Here is a 22,529-nt window from a genome sequence, read left to right as displayed (position 1 = left end):
GAAAGACACTAAGGACAGACAGTTCCCTGGAAACTTTCAGATGCAGCCACCATGTCCCAGGTCAGCAAACACTACAACAAGACCAGAGTTAGGGATCGGAACAGCACTGTCTCACTTTGGCCAGGTTTCGTCTGAGGTTCTGAGACATCTGGTGGAGGTGCCACATGGGAAGAGAGATGGGCAGATCTGGAGCTCAGAGCAAAGGTGTGGGCTGGAGGAGCACACTTAAATGACACCACAGTATACCTGGTAAATGAAGTGAGGCGTATACGGTTGCTCCAGCATCTCCCTGGGAGAGCATACAGAGGCCAGAGACTACAGTTTGAACTGCAGCACCTAGAGCTAGATGGAGAATGTTAAACCATCAGCAGGGCCTCAAGAAGCAGCCACAGAAAACAAGCAAGCTGGAAGAGTGTGTGTGTAGGGGTCCAAGGGTTAAACATTGACTACGTCTCCCCGGTGGCTCCTCAAAAGTCAGTCCTTGACCCCACAGGAACTCCTTAGAAAAATGGCTTCCTTCCCACTCCCAAAGCACCCTTTGCCTCTGCTATAGGTGTTTTTTATTTTCCTTTACATGGAAGAATATATGCCCACCCATAACCTCTCAGTTTGGACAACTTTAACCATGCTCCAAACAAGGTCATTAATCAGAGTCCTATTTATAATACTACCCAGTGCTCCTGAGGGAAGAAAAAAGGCAAAGAGGAAGGGGGGAGGGGAGTAAAGAAGAGAAAAAAGCAGTCTGTGGAGTCACCTCCCAGTGGCATTTCTTGTGTGTTTCTGTTCCATGCAACTCGGTGTTTGAGAGAAAAGTAAGAGGACCAGAGAGGCTAAGTAATTTGAGCAAAGTTACTAAGATGAGGTGTTTTACACGCTGAGTTTAGGTCTCCAAACTTTGATCTACCTGCAGGATGTTGTGTTCCTCTGGGCCATCCCTTTGCAGGAGGCTCACAAGTGCCTTTGAGATGCAAGCAAATTCTCTGTGAGAAAGAAATTTCCAGAATAAACAATAAGCAGTAATGGCTAACAGCGGAAGCATAAACATGACCCTGATGGATGACCCCCGTGAATAAATTTGTTCTCTTTTCCACCCTTAATTATATCGGCAGGTTAGGCATAGCTGTGGCGTGATGGATGTATTGGTGGCAATTACATGTGAGAAGGCTCCTCTGATAGGTCCCCTTTAATGGGAACACCAGGCAGTGGCTTTAACAAGGACAGGCAGATTTGTTTCTCTGCCTCACTCGTTAGCTCCTCTCAGATCAGGAGGAAACTGCTGTCTACTGTGGCCCAGATTCCCTTCGGAATAAACAGGGTCTACACAACTCTCATTAGGGTGCCTCAGGGTAGAGGGTGGGGAAGAAGGGCTGGCTGAGGTCATTGAGAATTGTACAACCCAGCTCTGCTACCTGGTGCGGGGGCTGGGGTGCTACTTTGTGCTAAACATTCTGGAAATGGATGAACAACACCTGTTCCTAAAAGGAGTCTAAGGGAGCCAGTCCCAGGCTGTCTTGCCTACCAGGCAGGAGAGTGTGATGATCAGAGAAAGTGGAGAAAATGGCTGTGGTCTTTGAAGCTGCTTTGGAGGGGGAAGGGTGTTCAGGGCAACAGGCTCCGGGCAGAAAGGAACAGCAAGGGTGACTGCTGGACCAGTTGCTTTCATATAAGGTCATCAATACTGAGACTTATTTGACATATTCAAAATGAGGTTTTTGTTGGTTTTTCTGTGGCACCCTTGGCACCACATGACAAAGGGAATTGACATGACAGAGTGTGACATGTTTAGAAGTTCTTTTGCCTATACTTGATCCAGGAACCTTTGGATAGAATTTGGGTTGGAGATAACATATACAATAAACCTGAGGTGAACATCATCTAAATGTATCTGCTACCTACATCTGCCCCCTGGATTGGTTTTCTTCTGTGTTTGAGACAGGGTCTCAACACAAGGTCTTCCTGCCCCAGCCTAGGACTGTAGACATGAGCCACCATCCTCAACTTAGAGGCTTCTCAGGACTTTCTACCTCCTTCTTGTATCCCTGTTCTTCCAACAAATCTAGGCATAAATGGCAAAACATTTAATTTTAACAAGAAGTTGCCAATGCAGGAGCCAGGTCTCAACCAAAACCTCCCAACTGTTTGTCAGCAGACAGTTTAGAAACAGTGTGGTGAAGATCTTGATTATCAGCTAGATAGGATCTAGACTCACCTAGGACCAGAGGCTCAAGGCAGATCTGCAAGAGAAATTCCAGGAAGGATTGATTGAGGGATAAGGTTCAGAGGTACACTCCAGCATGGCTCAGTCCTGCCTGTCTGCTTTTGGCTGCCCTGTGTTTATTTTTGTCTTTGATGATGATGATGATGATAATGATGATGATGCCTCCATCTTTGCTGGCACTAGACACCAGATTCTCTGACCTTTTCACATAGACTGAGGACCAGCAGTTCTCCGGGAATTCTAGCACCAAAAGGGCACCCAGCTTTACGGACAGTGATTCTCATATTCTTCATTGTACAAATGATCACTGTTAGACTACCTAGCCTTTCGCGTGTCAAAAGTCATCTTAGTGATTCTCCTTTTGTTATACACATGCACTCCACTGGCTCTTTTTCTCTAGAGAACCTGCCTAGTACAGGTACTGAGGTATAGACTTGAAGTAGGAATGGAACTGGTTTCTCTTCCTGGGTGTGCAATCTGTCGTGGAGTTAGACAGAACCACTAAAGAATTCGTACCAATGAAAAGTGAGCAGGTGTCCTATGCACCTGCCAGTCTGAATCAGGTGGCATTGACTAGGAGATTATCCTAGGACGACCCACCATGTCGACATGGGTCCTAAAATGCAGAAAAGGATTCAGAAGAGCCAGAGTGATGTCATGTGAAAAACACCACCAACACTGTTGGCCATGGGTGGGAAGACAGGCCAGGAGCCAAGCCATGTGAACAGCCTCCTGAGCCTGGAGGAGACCAGAAAACAGCTTCACTCTCAAGCATCCAGAAGGACTGCAGCCTTGTTGACACTTTGTCCCCCTTTGAACTCCTGAACTCTGAACCTTTAAGAAGACAATGAATTTATGCTGTTTGATGCACTGAGTCTATAACAAATTGTTAGAGCAGCCTTATTGGAAACCATGTACTTTAGATTCTCAATAAAATAGGGCATAAAGACTACAGATACAGCATATAATTTACCATAAGAAAGAAAAGGAAAAGAAGGATTTATTTGTTATTTTTTCACCTGTATCTATTTTTAATAGAGCCTGGAGCTCCTGTTTCTTCAGTATTCAACATAGAAGGATATTACATAGTGGGTACCCAATAAAGAAGATGTTAAAATCCATGGTGGATAACAACAAATTTGCCCTGTATGTGTGGGAGAGTCGAGCTACCCCAAGTGCTAGCCTTAAAATTTGGGGGTAAGTAGAGGAGAACACCAATAACTGGAAATAAAGTGGTTATGGAAACAATGCTCTTCTGCTACCCAGTGACTTAGGGCGTCACCTGATCTCAATGACAGCATCTAGACTTCTGTGGCAGAACGGACAGAGCTAGAACAGAAAATGCCCAATGACAAGCCTCCTATTAGTCTCTGACTCTCGACTACCTGGTCTGCCGTGGAGCTGGTAGCAGGTAACCAAACCTGACAGCTTTGAGTTTCTGCTCCTCTTCTCTTTGTTTGCAAGGGACAGAGCTATGAAGAGAAGAACACCAAGGGGTGGGCAGGAGAGAGGGGAAAGAAACGGTGACACTAGGCAATTTTAAACCTTAGGTAATTGGTTCCAGAATAGTCAAGAATAGACATGTATTTTATATAAGACCCACATCTAACGAGGATTATTTTCCAAAGGGGAAAATTATTAGCAATTGCAAGATGTAATAGATAACTCAAGAAAGAATCTTTTGTCTTTACTATGCATGGCTTCATTAGTGCAGACTTTTTTTTCCCCTCACTGTAGGCTATATGCAACTCAGACTCACATGAAGGCATTTGTCCATTAATAACATTAATGTTAGCTATGAAATGAAGTCACTGTAAGAATTAATGGCATTAGGGCTTTAGTGTTTAGGATGGTGACAAGCCCATAGAAAGCAACACTTTGGAGACAGTGGTCATTATGGTTCGGTGATGATTGACCATCTTACCCAGAACTCCATCAGGAAAATGGAAGGTGAGTCTTGCAGTCTAGGCAATGACACACCAGAGCTTAATGATTGGAGGGCAGGATCAAAGTTAAGTTTTCACAGCTTCTCATTAAAGACAGAAGAAGCCAAGTGAGTTGTGTCCCTCAGAGTATCAGGGTAGGAGATAGTCTGGTTCCATGTCCAGATGGCTTCACCAAACAGCCAGTTCAGTCCCTAATAATGTTGAAGCAGGAAGCCACACAACTATGGGGTGACTGTCCTGAACCTGTTAGTACAAATTACACAGCCTCCAGAGGGTGTCCTGATAAACATTCCTTGATTGACTGAGTGATTTAGTGACTCCTTCTACACACACACACACACACACACACACACACACACACACACACCAGAGTGAGATTCCATTTCCCATTCTATAAAGTAAAAGTAATGAGCTTCAACCATTCCTACAGATGATCTCAGGACTACTTACTATTTGGGGGAGAATCCTGTGAAAATTATCGAAAAACAAAACAAAACACAGAACCAAGCATGGTGGTGCCTACCTACAGCTCCAGGGTTCAGCATGCTGAGGCAAGAGAATTCTTAGTTCAGGGTCAGCTTTTCTACGTGGATAATTCTAAGCTAGCCTGGACAATACAATAAGACTGTCAGAAAGAGGAGATGGGAGGGGATATGGAGGGAGGAGGAAGAGGGGGATAAGGAAGGCATTTATAAAGCAAATTAAAATAAGGTTAAGCAAAGAAAGGCTCAGCCACCTACACCACAAACCACACAGTCCTTGTGAGAACTGTCAATCATTGAAACATCGCCATGTTACCATAGTCTTCATGGTTTGTATATTTACTGTCTCCCAGTGTCTAGGGGTTAGTAGCCTGGACCTGGTCCCCAGATTCTGTCTGTAGTGGTGAGCCATTGGCCAGCATGTTTATCAAGCCAGGAGGGCCAGCCCCTCTTTCAAAAATGTTTGCCTCATTAATTCAGCCTTACCCTGTTTATGAAGTCACATTCAATAGATTAAATTCAGACTTAAATCATGTGTGTAAAAACAGGCAGGTTTTCTGGGTTCCTCAAAGCCCATGGAGGCAGTTAAAGACCACCAGAACAAAAAAGGACATTGCAACCTAAATCCGTAGCAACTAATAGAGTATCATCCAAGCTGTGTGTATCAACAGTGGGTTTCTTTGTAGTGTTGAGAACTTTATGGTCTTGGGGTTGCACAGGCTGCCTAATTACCTACCTATGGAAGGATAGCTGGGTTCTCTCCACTTTAGGGTAACAAGCAATAAAGCATCACAAACATTTATAAAGAGGCTTCTGTGTGGGTGTGTGTAGGTGCTAACGATTGTAGATGATGAGCTAGTCTTTGAATGTTTGTTTTAAGGAAAATTCTAAATTGTTTTCCAAAATGATTGTGCCTACCTTTTACTAAGACCAATGATAAAACCTGGTGAGCACTACTCTGAAAGCCCGGTGCTGACACTTCTGTGCACTGTATTTTTGCTAATAAATCATTGGATCTGGACCCAACATCAAATATAATACTCATCTCCCAAATACTGCTTTGTGAATTTTATCCCAATATTTCAGGCTTTAAGATTTTTAATAACTAATTTCTCTCATCCAATATATTGGGCATGTTTCTGACTTTATTTTGTCTATGTATGCATTATTTCCATGTTTAATTAAGAGTTCTTAATTTGAAGCCCAAAACAGGGCAAATCCCCAAAGCACTGGAGACGAACTGTAGTAGCTCCCATGCATCTTCCTTCCCACCTGTGTCAGCAGCATTTCCAAAAGCTCTCTGGAGTGCAGAACCTCGTTCACATAGAATTTACATCTAAAGCCTTCATTTAAAAATAGAAAACTTTAGGTTCTTCGTCCACACTGCTTCACTCTGAGCACATTTTACTCCTTAGGGACAGACAGATGTTTTCTTCTCTTTGTTAATAGAGGCAGACAAGGAAATTGACAAAATCATTTTATCACAGGATCTAATAGGATTGATGTAGGGCACCAAGATTTTTAAAACACGGAAATTACAGGGGGATGATTATGATTGTGGTGGTGGTAGTGATGACAGTGTAGTGACAATGGTGATAATGATGTTATTGCTACTAATTATCTGATCAATGATGTTGGTGGTGGTGGTAGTGATGGTAGCCGTGGTAATCATGGTGATGATGATGTTATTGGTGGCAGTAGGGACAGTGGTAGTGGTGATAATATTATCGATGGTGATTATGGTATTAATGGTGATGTTATTGCCGGTGATGGTGGTAGGGGTGGTAATGGTGATGATGTTATTGGTGGTGGTGATGATGGTAGTGATGGTGGCAGTTTTGGTGATGATGACAGAGGTGGTGGTACTTTCAACTAATATCAGCAGCACACTTACTATATGTCAAACAATGCTGAGAAATATGGAGCTCTTTCATTTTTATAATTATACCAGTCTGTCCAATGTTCCTATTATTTATTGAACTGGGAATACAGATGTCCTTTTTCGATATGTGTATAGCTGTCAGACACTTTAATGTCAATCTCTAGTTTGGGTTGTATCTGTACTCCTAAGGGAAAGGCAAATCAGATACTATAAAAATCAAAGCCAAAGAAAACTTTTGATTAATTTTACATTTTGTGGAACATTATAAGGCTTGAGAAGTCTGATTACCTTGTTTTTATTTACTGTATATTATATTCTTAGGTCATGTATGTCTATGACCTTTCCAATTCTAGCTAACAAAGTATCATAATTTAAAATAAGAGAGTTAATAACCAGAATGAAATAAATACATATTTTATTTCATGAAAAAATTGCCTTAGTTTTCTTCTGATTCTCAAGAAATATTGGGTTTATGCTGTACTGTGCAAGAAATATGCAATGTAGAGACATAATTGAAAGCTGAGAGAAGAGAGGATGCGATCCGGTTGATAATGCTAACAGAATGCTGCATGCTGGGAAGGTGATGATTCAGGTAGGCAAAGTGCCTACTGCTCAAGTATGAGGACCTAGGTTGGATCCTTGGTACCTATGTAAAAAGACAGATGTTGCCGTGCACACAAAAGACAGATAGGAGGATCCCTGAAGCTCACTCGCTAGTCAATGCAGCAAATCAGTCAACTCCAAGTTCAGTGAGAAACTGACTCAAAAGATAATGCTGAGAATGATAGAGGAAGAGAATCTTTGGTCTCCATGTGTGCATGCCAGAGTTCATACAGCTACATATGTACACACAGGTGCACATATATTCCCTTTCTGCACACACATACACACACACACACATGCATACACACAGGGGGAGAAACAATATCTACATCATAAGGACTCATAATAATGAGTTCCTAATGTAATTCTTTTATCAGCAAACAGTTAAAAAAAAAACAGTATAAAAGCCTTTTTAAAATGTTGGACTTCAGTCTAACCTTCAGCACCCATTTAAGTAGCCATGGAAGGTGATGGCCTGAATAGTACCAGAAGACGGATGCAATAAAAGGCAAGATATTCCACTCACGTGGAGGAAATAACCTTAGCTCTAAGTGAGTTCTCATTCCAGCTCACGCTGTAATGATATTCCAGAATCAGATTGGGATGTCGGCCCCCAAATGGGATTTCTTAAAAAACAAATCAATTGTTGGAGGAAGTCATGGCTGAAACATCCATCTACTTCATTAAATGCGAAGAGCATTGTGCTACCACTATGCAGCCCAAGCCATTCGTCACCGGGGAAACACTGGGCTATTTTTGATATGTAACTTCAAAGCAATTGAAGCCAGTAAGTCAGTTTCAGCACAAAGAACAATTGTGAGACAAGGGGATACTTGTGCTTGAGAACTTAAATGCTCTCGTACCTGATTTACCATCACTCTGAAGAATAGTTACTGGTCATGTGACCTTGGGCAACTTTCGTAAGCATCTCTGAGGCTCATTACCTAGAAAAATGACTGTAAAATGGTTGCTTCAGAGGGTGTGAAGAGGAAAGCTTCCAAAGCAGGAAGCAGATTAGCTCTGGGTAACTTTTTGTATTATAATTAATGACTATTCTATATTGAGCATTTATGATGTGGTGAGGATAATTTTTATCCTGTGTTAGCTTTCCATCACGGTGACAAAATGCTTGAGGAAATAAGCCTATAAAAAGGAAAGTTTTATATTTTTTGGTGGGGTGTTTTGGCAGTTTAATCCAGTCACTTTGTCATGCTGCTTTGAGCCTGAGGTGGCGCAATACAGCATGGGTGAAATGTATGGAGATGGAAGCTACTCACCTCATGATAAGGTATAAGGCCACATTCCTGGTTTCCTAATATCCTCTCACTAGGCACCATCTCCTAAAAGCTCCTCTATCTCCCAATAGCATTGTCAAAGAAGATTGAAAACTCAACTAGAGCACAATCAACACTCTGGGAGGGAAATGCCTTATTTTATTTCACTTGCCAGCATGGGAACAAAGGCACAGAGACTAAGTGTAGAGGTTTGAAAGGAAATGGCCCCCACAGAGTATAGCACTATTAGGAGGTAAGGCTTTGTTGGAGTAAGTATGGCCTTGTTGGGGCAGTGTGTAACTGTGGAAGTGGACTTTGAGGTCTCGTATGCTCAAGCTACACCCAGTGATACAGTTCATTTCCTGTTGCCTGTGGGTCAAGATGTAGAACTCTGTGCTCCTTTTCCAGCACCATGTCTGCCTGCATGCTGCCATGTTCTGCCATGATGATAATGAACTAAACCTCTGAAACAGTAAGTGAGCCATGTCAATTAAATGTTTTCCTTTGTGAGAGTTGTCATGGCCATGGTGTCTCTTTATGGCAATAGAAGCCCTAACTAAGACACTAAGAGAGTTTTCAAATATTAGTGATTGAAAGGGGATTAATCACATGCTTAAAGTTGGTGAGTGAGAAGCATGAATCAAGGGCTACATCACTTTTCTCCATCCGTGACATAACATTTGGTATTTTTTAAAAAACAGAAATTCCCAGATCTGTTTCCTCGTGATTCCAATTCAAGGGTTGTTGAAATGGGGTTGGAATCTGTCCCTACTCCAAACCTTCCAGATTGGAGTACAGAAGTACATTTTACAGTGCTACTTGAAACTCTAAGAGGATTTACTCTGCTACAAACCAGAGGTGCCCATACCCAGATACCATACTCCAGGCTCTGACTTTAGTACAGGGAGGAAAAGACTGAGAAGTTGAGAAAGAACGGTGGAATTCCTGTTGTTTTCCTGTGGGGTAGAAGGGTGTATTTCCTACTATTTTCCTGTGGCTTCTTGAGAGCTGTTATTCACTGGCTATTGACAACTATAGCATCCTCAGCAGCAGCCATAGCATTCCACCACCAACAATTAAATCAGATTTTTAGTTTTAAACCTATTCTTGGTAACACCTTTGTTAAATTCCCAAATGAAGGCACACAGGCCTACCATCCAGCACCTCTCATTGGACACCTGGGTTCCCAGCCCTTGGGGCACTGCTGCAAATTTGGAAACATGGCACCAACAGAAACAAGTAAGGTCCCATCAAACATCTAGGTTTTAGAGCCACAGGGCTACTTCGCTAAGTTTCTATGTTTTTAATCATCCCAGTTTCTCTCCTGTGCTCAACAGTTCTTTGGAATGATATCTGCTTCCTGCAGTTGTCTCTTTCATTATACTTTAGAACGTATTTTTAGCCATTAGTTTCTTACACAGTAACTAGCTGGTAATTTTATGTAATAAGTTCTTTCTTTGAGAATACCCATTACAGGAAAGAGTAACTTGTTTGGAAATTGCTCCTTGGCCAATAAGTAGCCATTCTGGCTTATGAATTATGGATTCTGAGAGAAGAAAAGGAAGTGTAGGGTGTGCAGGGACAGAACAACTCTATAATTGTCCTTATTCTCTACCTGAGGGTGATTTCCACTGCATGGAACAGAGAGGGGAATTCAAGTGAAATCCAGTGTTTTCAGAGTTGAGGAAGCAGTGGTAGATACTTAGAGACCCCAAAGAATTTGTCAAATACCTGAGAGGAGGGAGCCACAAAGCTCTACAAACCGGGTAATCCCCCTGAGTTCACTCCTCTGACTCCACAAAACCAGGTAAGGAACATACAGAGCACTGACCTACAGATGGGAAAATCTTAGAGCAGGGAACATCCAGGTTCTAATCAACCTAAATGGAGAAGACAATTGAATATGTGTGGCTTTTGCAGAAGATGCAAACTTAACAGCTGAGTTGTATTATTCTCTAAGGCCCCTCTGGATACATGATCATGAGTGTAAAAACAAACCTCGAAAGGATCAAGATTGTCAAACCAGTAACTAGTTGTAAAAAACAGATGCTTTTCAAAGAAAGTATTCCAAGTGAGAAAATTAGTCAGTAAAAACAGTGATCAAGGCTGTCCAAGAAGCTAGCACCAAAATAATATTGAATGGGCAAGGATTTTATTAGAAGTGTGTGTATGTGCATGGGGGGGGGATGAGAGAGAGAGAGAGAGTTTAGAAGAGTACCCTAGTAACCTGTGAAACAGCATCAACTGTCCAGTGTTCTAAGGTATGCATAATTGGTACCTCTAAAGGGTATATAATGGAGTGTAGATGGAAGTTTTTGTCCCACCTCGTTCTATAGGTATTCAGTCCCAAAGAAGCACACTAAGGCTTATATTAATTCTAATTAACTCATGCATATTAATTAGCTCTTAAAACTTAAATTAACCCATAATTCTTATCTATGTTTAGCCACATGGATTGGTACCTTTTCTCAGTGAGGCATTCTCATCTTGCTTCTTCTACATTCAGATGGTGATTGACTCAGCCTTTCCTCTTCCCAGAATCCTCTTAGTCTGGTTGCCCCACCTATACTTCCTGCCTGACTACTGACCAATCAGTGTTTTATTAAATCAATACAGGTGACAAATCTTTACAGTGTGCAAAATTGCATTATTCCACAGAAATGGAGCAAGAAAAACAAATGTTTGAAGAAATGGTGGCTAGTTTTTTTTTTCTATTTTTCTATAGACCACAGACCAACAAACTCCAATCAACACACCATAATGGAAACTATATCAAAACACATCAGAGTCAAATCAATGAGAAATCAAATCTAGGATTAGCCAAAGCAAAGAAACATTATACACAGGAGAACATAGATAAGGACTAAAACAGTGTGTGGGTTGCTTGATGTTTGTTTATCAAACACTATGCAAACCAGAAGGAAAGGGATGACCCCTTAAAACACTGAAATAAAAGTCATTCAAACTGAAACTCCAGAATGAACATAGTTTTAAAAATAAACACAGAAGTTGGTTTTATGACAAAAAAAAAAATAGGCAGAGCAGCTGTCAGCAGAAGACCTATGGTACAGGAAATGCTAAAGAAAATGTTACTCTAAGAAGGAAGTTTCTCTTCCTTTCTTTCTTTTCTCCTGTTAGTTCCTGGGAGAAAGTTCCACACAATGTGTCTTGATAGTCACCCTTCTCCCGACTCTTCCCAGATCCACTCTCTGCCCTGACCTCTCTACCGTTTAGTGGGCTTTTGAAAAAGAAAAGAAAACTTTCAAGATCAATTTGTGTTGCCCATATATTTTTGCCCATAGAAGAAGGAACCATCTGCAGTAAAATATTTTAAAAACTGGGGAGCTTTCATAGTCACAGAGGATGCTACACAAATCATGAAAGAATTACTTATTTGTCAAAAATTCTATGCAGACACAGACCCTGTGTGCCACTCTATTGGCCAGCCCAGCAAGAGGTGCCCACTGGTGTAGCAGCAAAAAGCCAGTAATGGAGGAAGTCAACTATTCTCTGATCGGGTTTGAGATTCACCCTCCCCTGCAAGGAATCTATATCTAGTACTATAAACCTGTCCAAAAGCCTATGTCTCGGGAGGGAATAAACCCCCATTGGGGAAAGCATTGATAATGTTTTTCTAAATGTATAGGTTATACCTGTTAACTTCCCTTCCAAATAATAATGCTTATAGTCATATATTAGTGCCACTGTTTTGGTCAGAGATGCTGCTTTTGGGGTGTCAGGGAAAACTGCAGAGCCTTCTCACCTGGTCAAAGTACTGAGAGTAAGGGACCACAGAGTGCTCAGCCATAAATGAGAACCCTATAGCCTCCTCCCCAAGGCTCAGAGAGCACAGAAGACCATAGACTATGAAGACTCAGAGTCAGAGGAAGGAATGGAGTGAGGAAGAGTGCTGACTTCATAACATAACACTGTGACTACATTCTTCTTCCCACAACAGTGTTGACTGGCATAAATCTCTGCAACATTGGGCCTGTTAACAACTGTCACGGAGGTTAGAGAGGTCCGTGACCCCACAGCACAACCTAAGAACAGATAATTGTAGCATGGAGAGGGCCTATGAGTCTTATAGATCCTTGAGGATATATAGGCTGTTAAAAGTCCCTAGGGAAGTAAATGTCTATAAGCAACCCTAATGAAATTCACTGACTCATCAATAAATGAATAAATAAATATACCATAAAACTAGAATACAGACTAGGTGAGAAGAGGAAAGGGAATCAGGAAAAGAGGGAAACAGGAGAAGGTAATGGGGTGAATATTATTTTTTTAAGCTAATAAATGAAAAAGCAGAGCAGTGGTGCATGCACCTTTAATCCCAGCACTCAGGAGGCAGAGGCAGGTAGATCTCCAAGTTCAAGGCCAGATTGGTCTGTAGAGTGAGTTCCAGGACAGCCAGGACTACACAGAGAAACCCTGTCTCAAAAACGAAGAAGAAGAAGAAGAAGAAGAAGAAGAAGAAGAAGAAGAAGAAGAAGAAGGAGGAGGAGGAGGAGGAGGAGGAGGAGGAGGAGGAGGAGGAGGAGGAGGAGGAGGAGGAGGAGGAGGAGGAAGGAGGAGGAGGAGGAGGAGGAGGAGGAAGAGGAAGAAGAAGAAGAAGAAGAAGAAGAAGAAGAAGAAGAAGAAGAAGAAGAAGAAGAAGAAGAAGAAGAAGAAGAAGAAGAAGAAGAAGAAACAGTGTTCCCAAGATGACTAGATGGACACTGAGCTCTGCATAAGAAAATAAGGAAGCAAAACATAGATAATAAAGGTGTGGTGGTTTGAAAGAAAATGGCCCCCAAAGGGAGTGGCACTATTAGGAAGCATGGTCTTGTTAGAGGAAGTTTGTCACTATGCAGATGGGGTTTTGAGGTCTCTTATGTTCAAGTTATATCCAGTAAAACAGACCTCTTCCTGTTGCCTGATGGTTAAGACGTAGGACTCTCACCCCTTCTGCAGCACCATGTCTGCCTGCAAGTCACCATTTTGCACCGTAATGATATTATTGTGAGGAGAGGAAGGAGGTAGGTTCAGGGGCTGAAGGAAGAGAAAATAATAGAAGCTAAGAAAATAATAAGAGAAGGGAGAGGACTGGATTTCAAGGATAATTCTGGGAGAAAAACAGTTCTTAGGCTGTAGAAACCAGAAAACAAAAAGTAGACTCATTTTTTATAGTTTTAAAAAGAATACTGAGCAGAAATTAATGCAATAAAAACAAAAGAAATACTCACCTTTGGATCCCTTTCCGTCCTTCTGTAGCAGGTTCTTTCCTCAGATGTTCGTATGCCTCACTCCTTCCCACTAATGGATCTCTGCTTGAGTATCACTCTACTGAGAGTTTTCAGCCTCTGTCTCAACATCAGCAACCTCCCTGTATCTTATTCCTCTCTGCCATCAATACAAACACTCTTCACCTTTACACAGTTACTCTGTTTACTTTTCTTCAAATTACCAGTATTGGTCAATGAAATGTTCATTAAAGCCAGGCATGGTGACTCATGCCATCAATTAATTCTAGCACTCAGGAGGTAAAAGAAGGCAAATCTCTTTGAATTTGAGGATAGCCTAGTCTATATAACAAATTCCAGGAGACCTGGAGCTGTATATTGAAATTTGGTTAAAAAAAAAATAGAAAGAAAAGAAAAAAAGCATTGATTTGTTTCCCTGTTGGGTCTTTAGGACTTTGAGATCTCTGATATATCAAGTAATGGTTTCCTGAAGGTGTTCACAATCTAATCCTAAATCTGTAGTTTGTGAATGTCACCTTGTATGTACAGACAGAGATTATTAAGACTCTTGCCCAGGCATGGTAGAATGCGCCTGTAATACTTTGGGGGGGCGGGGGGGGCAGAGGCAGGAGGGCAGCCATACTTCAAAGCCAGCCTAGATTATATAGTAATATTTTGTTTGCATTTTAACAACAACAACAAAAAGCTTGCCTAAAGATCAGAGTGCAGAGCTAAGCCTTTAGAGGCCAGGGAGTGGTGGCACACACCTTTAATCCCAGGACTGAGAAAGACAGATGGATCTCTGTTAGTTCAAGGCCACCCTGGGCTACACAAGATTGAATCTGTCTAAAAGAGAAACAGAGCTCAAACAAATGTGATCCCAGCACTTGGGATCCCACACCTTTAATCCCAGCACTAGGGAGGTGGAGACAGGAGTGATATGGCTGGACAGAGAGAGGAATATAAAGTGGGAGGCGACAGAAACTCAGGGCAGTCTGAGGTTTAGTGGAGACAGATACAGTCTGGAGATGCACTGAGGACAGTATTGCCTCTTCTATCTGAGCACTGGCAGAAATAAAAGAACTCTATAGTGGCTGGTGCTATGCTTCTTTGATCTTCAGCATTAACCCCTATATCTGACTCTGGATTTTTATTATTAATACCAATTAGAATTTGTGCTATAGATTACACATTAGATCTTGTTCCAAAAAAAAGTAAGTCAGTAAAAGTGAAACAGTAACAACAAATGAATTAGGGATCTTGAGAAGATGTCATTATTTTAGATCTTTCAGGGGACCCAGTGCAACCAGCATCCTTATGAAAGGGAGCCAAGAGGGACACAAACATGGGTGGTGATTGGCACAATGAAAAAAGAGGCACTGAAAGATGTGCTGCTGGAGTCAGGGGCTGGAGTGATACCCTCTGAAGACAGAGGAAGTGATGCAGGTAGTTTGTAGAGCTAGAGAAAGCAGAAAGATTACTGTCCAACTTGGGAATCCACACACATTTTACTTATTTAAATTTTCTAAAATAAATTTTAAAAAAACACATTCTTTTTGAAAGTTACTTGGTCAGATATTGTAGTTGTCCCCCTCCCTTTGGGGGTCTGCCACCAAGTGCCCAAATAAACACACAGAGACGTATTCTTATTTATGAATGCCTGGTCTTAGCTTGACTTGTTTCTAGCCAGGTTTTCTAACTTAAGTTACCCCATATCTCTTTAACTATATTTTACCTCTGGAATTTTTACCTTTCTGTATATCTTTCTTTCCTTCTTACTCTGTGACTGGCTGTGTGACTGGCTGATTGACCCCTGGAATCCTCCTTCCCTCCTTTTCTCGTATCTCCCTCTTTTCCCTAAATTTCTTCTCCAATTTCTTCTCTCTTCCCACCAGCCCTCCTATTTCTCTCTCCTGCCTAACTATTGACCGTTTAGCTCTTTATTAGACCAATCAGCTGCCAAGGAACACAGCTTCTCAGAGTTAAACAAACGTAACATGAAAGAATGCAACACATCTTTGAATCACTAAACAAATATTCCACAGCGTAAACAAATGCAACACACCTTCAACTAATATTCTACAATAAAATATTTCATCACAGCAGTGAGAAAAGTAACAAATATGGCTCCACAACAGTGTAGCTGCTGCCTGAATAGTTGTGTTGTATTATGCAGTGAAATATGGCAAGACAAAGACTACATGCACTCGTTGCAGCTGCAGCTCTTTTCGGTCTTTGATTGGTTGAAACTCCATGGAACACAGGTACAGGAAGCTGATGGTATCTGGTGCTCAAATGCATGGACTGTGGAGTCTGACTGATCCAAGTTCAAAGTCCAGAGCCATCAGCCAGCATCTTTGCCTTAAGCGCATACTCGACTGCACTTACTAACAGCCCTACTTGGTTAAATGCTCACGAGAATTACATTGAAATTGAAATGTCTGCAGAGTATTTGCCCCTGACATCTAAGAGGCACTCCATAAACAGTCCTTCTGGTAATCATCATCCCTTTTTCAAAAATGGCTTACTCAGCTTTGCTTCTGGAAAGAGTTGCTGCAACATACAACATGGATCCCATATTCCAGTCCTGAGAATTGACCCTCAGACCTGAGCCCTGATCAGACTGCTGATATCTAAAAGTGCTCTGGCCAGCCACCCAGGTGGATACCTAATGGCTGAACTCAGCGCTCATTCATGGCTAAGCGGGATGGCACCAGATTCCTACCTTGTCACTGATTGTCATGCTGAGGGACAGAGCATAGCATGTATTCAAGAAAGACATACTGAATGGATTCAGAGAAGAACAGCCTTAAATTTCAGGAATGGACTAATATGGTGTGCCAGCTAGAATTTCAACAGTGGCGTTTTGGTCCACGAGGGAAGCTGCGTCTGCAGGTGGCTCCATTGGAGTTTTGTTGCCTGTCAATCCCCCGTGGCCAAGACTGTGATATTTAACACAGAGTACGAGTTAGTTTTGCCAATGCAAAGTCGAGGCAAAACTGTGTCTTTTGTAAAGCTTTTCAGTAACTATGAAGCACACATCTCCTGCTACCAGAACAGTTACTCTGGTATGAGCAGAAGAGGTTGACACCACCAGCTCCATTGTCCTGTCCTCACTGGTCCTGTGTTTACATGGTGCTACTATGCTCCATCTGAAGCTAGAGACTCTTGGTAATGAGTTATCTGCTACCAAATGACTTGTAAGAATGGATGTTATAGAGAAACCCAAGGCTTCACCAGCCTTTTAGTGACTGCCATCCTTCAAAGGAAGGATCACAAAGATATGTTCATCTGAGGGGCCCCAGCATGGCACAGTATTAAGAGGATGGACTGTGAGCTTGGGAAGAGGGTTGAGAAGAGAAGAATAAAGACGTTGGCTAAAAACAGGATGCAGTTGGATAGGAAAACAAATCTAATGCCCTACAGCACGGTAGAGTGTCTGTGTTTGAAACAGTTAATTGGATATTTCACAATAGCCGATGGAGAGGATTTTGAATGATTTATTTTGGTGGTACCAATCAACTTGGTCGCTAAACACTGTATACATACAATGACACACTGTATACACACATATATGCAAACATATAATAAACATATACATATAATCACACTGTTGTCCACAAATATGGATAATACCATGCATCAATTTAAAGTAAAAATGTATAAATAAAACAAACCCTGCAGAGCTCTAGGGGAGCTGTTATCAACTTCTAAGGAGGCTCCTATCTACGTGTGACGTAGGAACCTGTGAACCAGGAACCAGCCGTATGAAACATTCAACTTTTGAGTACCTCAGACAAACTTTTGGTGTCCAGAACTCTGAGTAATAAATGTTTGTGGTTTGCATGCTAAAGAAAAGCTGTGTGAACAGGGTTACGTCACTTAATTTCTCAACACCTCTGTGTCTGCATCTGTCAAATTTGATGAATGAACCTAAATTGCTTCCATGCTGCCCAGGAACACTGGCCATCGTCACCTGGAGGCTGAGGCTTGTCTGGAGAGTCATGGTCCAGTTTCTGAGCTAGTTTTGGAGAAATACCACTGCCACTTTTAAGGAAAATTAATGTGAGACAGCTGTCCCGCCGTGTCCATGGGGGACCCTGTGCACATCAAAACCCGCAATGCCCCAATGTAGCATTTGCGTATGACCTAACATCTTCTGCCATAGGGAAAGTGTCTCTACATTCTTGTGTTGAACACAGTGTAAATACTACACTAATAGTTGATACGTTGTTTGGATGATAACGGCAAGGAAAGTCCAGGCGTGTTCCAATCATCTTTAAGTTTCCAAACTAATGTACATCTGCAGTTGCACAGACACACACTCAAGAGCCCCTTACAAGACTGGATTGCAGAAGGTCCTCTAGTTTCTACCTTAGTGGAGCATTTCTTTCTCACATCTTTGGGAGAAACTGTTGTCTCATCTTGAGAACATTCTGAGGAACAGAGCCGCCTACCAACAACCACGTAGGCGAACATCAAAGCAGGCTCTGACAGCTAACCAGAAAGACCCTAAGCCAGATCCTTTCAGCTAAGGATGATCTTCAAAACAGGGAGAACATCCATGTTTGCTGAAGTTGGTGATGCTGCAGATTCTCACTACAGTGGAGAGGAGGCGGTGTAGCGCTTAGCTTTCCAACTCCAAGGTGCAAGGAAGCGTTTGAGGAGGCTGGTCATGATGGATGGTCCCATCCACAGAGCATACCACTGTGTATGTGGAGGAGGCCTGCGAGGCTGTTTGCCAGGAGCGAGGAGTATGATCATCATATTAAAGAAGTCCTTCGTGTGCAAACCTTGCTCCCCTTCACTCACCACCACAATCAAACCCTTCTTGTGTCTGTTGTCACCCACTAGTCATAACCATTTTTCTTTTGACTATCCAGACAGGATGAATTCTTCCTACTTTACATGGAGACTGTCTTGACAGTTGAACCCACTCCCCTGGGGGCTTAGAAAGAAGCCCAGACAAATAAACCTGTGAACCACTGTAGGTTGAGAAGGTCTGTGTGGAGGCCAGTGGCAGATACTGGAGTGGATCTACCCTGGTGAGTGTGGATAGTTTGAACTACCTCTGCCATTTAAATACATGGCAGAGCTTCTGGGGTGGGGGAGCTGAGGAGTGGCTGTGTCTGGAGAAAGGCCAGGAATGCTGAGCAGGTAACAGGGAGGTATGCAGACAATGATGACATACGTCAGAGTCCAGAGGACACTGGCGCCGGGATGCTCATGGATACAAAAGCTGCAGAGGCTTAAGTCATCAAGTCTGTCACCTAACATAGAGTTTGCACAGAGTCCACACACACCTGCACTTTAAGTCACCTCCCAGATGATAGAACACCTAACACAGTTATATGCTGTGTAAATAATTGTTTACTGCTTTATTTGGGTAATAAAGACAAGGGAAAAAATCTCTCTCTCTCTCTCTCTCTCTCTCTCTCTCTGTGTGTGTGTGTGTGTGTTGTGTGTGTATGTGTGTTCGTTCAGTGAAGATTCAATTGTTCCTGCCACCAGTATTTCTCATTCATGGTCGGATCTGTAGCTGTGGACCCTGCAGACAAATGGGACTGACTAGAAATACTTTTACCTGTTCTACTTTTTGCTTAAAGATCTACTTATCTTTATTATATGTGTATGAGGGTTTTGCCTGCACATATGTGTTGTACCATATATGTGTCTGTTGTCTTCGAAGGCCAGAAGAGGGCAACAGGTCTCTTGGCATTGGAGTTACAGACTGTTAGCTGCCGTCTGGGTGCTGAGATCCAACCTGGGTCCCCTAGAAGAGCAGCGAGTGTTCCTGGGCATCTCTCCAGCCCTCTCAAAACAGAGTGGGCAGGAGACTGTGACAAGACCCTGGGGTAACTGCTGTTCATGAGTGTGAGTCTTGTTCGACAAATTATTAAGGACTTTTATTTTTGGCTTTTGAGATAAAATCTTGGTATGTTGCCTAGGCTGGCCTTGAACTTACAATGATCCTCCTGCCTCACCTTCTAAGTGCTGAGGTTACAGGCATGTGTCACTGTACCTGGTTTCATTGGACTTTTTGAGAGCGAAGCAGGAAATAAGATTGGAGAGAGGCCACCTTTCTGACCACAGCCCTGACCCCAGTCCTGGCTCCTGGGGGATTAATGCTGTCTGGCTTCCCTGCTGTGAACTATCTATCAACAAAGGGCTTCCAGACTGCCACCAACTCCACGGGGGCTTCAGGAAACCGAAAGAATGGGGGGGGGGGGCAAGCTGCCCCAATCAATGGACTGAGTGGTTCAATAACTCATTTTGCTGCTGATGCAATGAAATAAATAAATAAATACCTGGTTGGAAGTTGAAACCGTCCATGCTCAGTGCTTCTCAAAGGCTGGCTTGATAGGCTTTAAGAGCTTTGCTCGGCACAGAACACGCGCTGACTGTCCCAGCAGTGTGCCCTCTGTTTCCTAGGTAACCAAACTTGAAATCAGATGATGGCTGGAACCGAGGACCAAATCCATTTGTCGGAGGTACAGATGCAAGAGCGAAGACTTCACATAGCCTGAAGACGGCGGCGGCCTCATTTTCCGTCCCTTCAGCTCCCGTGTGTCTGCTGCTCCTTTACTTTCCACCCAGCACTGCCAGCCCCTTCGTCTCGACCCCAGAGCCCAGAAGAAAATGTCGAAGTTCCAATTGTGCTGTCAGAATCAATACGAGTACGCTTCTTTCCAGGCTACCTGTCAGGAGAAGATCGGATGAAAAGAGGGGGCGATGCGCCTGGGCAAAGCTCTTTTGTGTGATACAAGGCTGAGCAGCGAGCTGCTGCCTGAAGCCAGGATCTTGAACCTGCTGTGCAAATCTGGCGCTTGAAATGATTGTTCCAGAACTTTCCCCGAGGGAGAAAGAGTCCCAAGTACTCTAGTAGGTCAATCAGCAATTCTGTGCCTGTGCCTGGCTTCAGCTGAGTTAGAGTCATTAGCGCTCTGACTCCAAACAGCTAAGTCCGGACGGAAAACAGAAGCTCCCTTCCCAGCATCCTGTGTCACGGGATCCTAGGGATGCTAGTTCAAACTACCTAATAATATCTACTGGCTCTCTTGTTATGAATGGCGTAGACATGGATGAATAAATTTGAATACATGGATGGGCTTTAATGGTACAAGGGGGGGAAACTCTCCTGCCAGTGAAGAATGTCTGCTTTCCAAAGTTACAGGGAGGGGAGCACTTCCTCCAGTCTCTGAACCCTTTGGACCCCAAAGGAAAAGCAGAAATCACTCCCAAGTCTGACATAAAACAGACAACAAATGCTCTCCAGTTGAGCAATGATATTTTCACACGACACAATTTGAATTATTTTAGAAACGGCTTTGAATTTCTGCCTTTTGTATTGTCAGTGTGCTAATTCAAAAAGCTTCCATCAAGTTTGGCATTCAGGGGAGGCAGGTAGGCAATCCTTTCCTCTACAGAACCGAATAGTATAAACGCTGGGCTTTCCAGTCCATGGGCTGCCTGCTACAGCTATCTGTGCGCCGCTGCAGTGTGAAACCTGCTCTAGGCAGCACTGGAGCTGGCAAGGCTGTAGTTTTAATAAAACTTTACTTACAAAAACAGGAGGAGGGCCAGATCTGGCCCATGGACCATAGTTTTCCAACTCATAATCTAAATGAGTCTGTAGTATCAGGAATGAAAAATAGCGGAGGGAAACACACTGTAAAGCTATTTTTTCTATTTCTTCATTGTACAAAGTTTCTCTACCCCACTTACTGACAGCACCATTTCAATATGAGGCTTCAAGTGTCTGTGCAGTGGGAGAAGAGAAGACTAATAATTAAGTATGTGACCCAGAGACATCACCTGACATGTCACGGTCCCAAACTCATCACCTGACCACACGCCTCTGTATTCAAGACTGAGGAGAATTGTAATCTGCAGTCAGACAGGAAGTTACGAATAGGGAGTCACAATAATGTCTTCCTCACGAAGCTTCAGTTAGACTGGAGTCCTCTTCAGAAGACAGCGGTTAGAAGGGCCACTGCTCGATCCCATGCCTGAGACCTCTGCCATCTGCAGAGACAGCCAGTAAAAGATCACTAGGAAGACCGCCCTTGGTCCTGAATTCTATCATAAGTTTGAAGCATAGTAATAAACATAAAACACAGCACACAACCAGAGAGATGGGTAACTCCTCCCATATTTAATGGGCAATGTAAATTCAGATGACTGTGGCACAGCCAACTATTCTTGAGACTCTTTGGGCCTCTAGACAATTCTCCAAGGAGAAGAATGGGGGCCTTTTGAGGCGAGGGTGGGGAGCAGCAAACACAGCCTCCCAATGAGCAAAAGGACGGTGCACATTTGAAATGTAATCAATTCCTTAGATGGCAGTAGGTTTCCTAGGCATCAGGTCTGCCCACCACATCAGCAACAGACACAAGTGGTCCTCATTTGAACTTCCCAGTAACTTGAGGAGGAGACTATAATACATTTACTTAACAAGGGAAACGTGGAATGTGAAAAGCCTGGAGTGAAGCTGGCAGTGGTTGGTAAGGGAAGAGACTGGTGCACATGCCCAGCTGCACTCTGTGCACTCCGGCCTCTATACCTGGAGGGATGGATGAGCCCCAGGCCAGTCTGGTGCGGAGAGGACTCCAGGAACTGGAGCTGCACGTGGCTTGGGGAACATGGACCTGTTTAATGAAACAACCCATTTTGTCAGTTCTTAGGAACTTAACCTTCTCCCCTGAGATTTCCAAGAATTAATTAATACTAAACGCTTGTCAGGCCCTTTGCCAATATAAAGGATTTGTTTCACCTGAAAGGCCAGAGTAAGCACAATGGAGGACTTTGGCTTGACTTTATAAACACCCTACACGATGATGCAAAATGGCCTTGGCACGCGGTGTGGCAATAACCCCTTTCTGTAAAAGGACGCATTTGC

This window comes from Chionomys nivalis, chromosome 13 (genome assembly GCF_950005125.1).
Source record: "Chionomys nivalis chromosome 13, mChiNiv1.1, whole genome shotgun sequence".
NCBI classification, from domain to species: Eukaryota; Metazoa; Chordata; class Mammalia; order Rodentia; family Cricetidae; genus Chionomys; species Chionomys nivalis.
The sequence above is the reverse complement of the archived record's forward strand: the minus strand, read 5'-3'. Positions refer to the sequence as shown.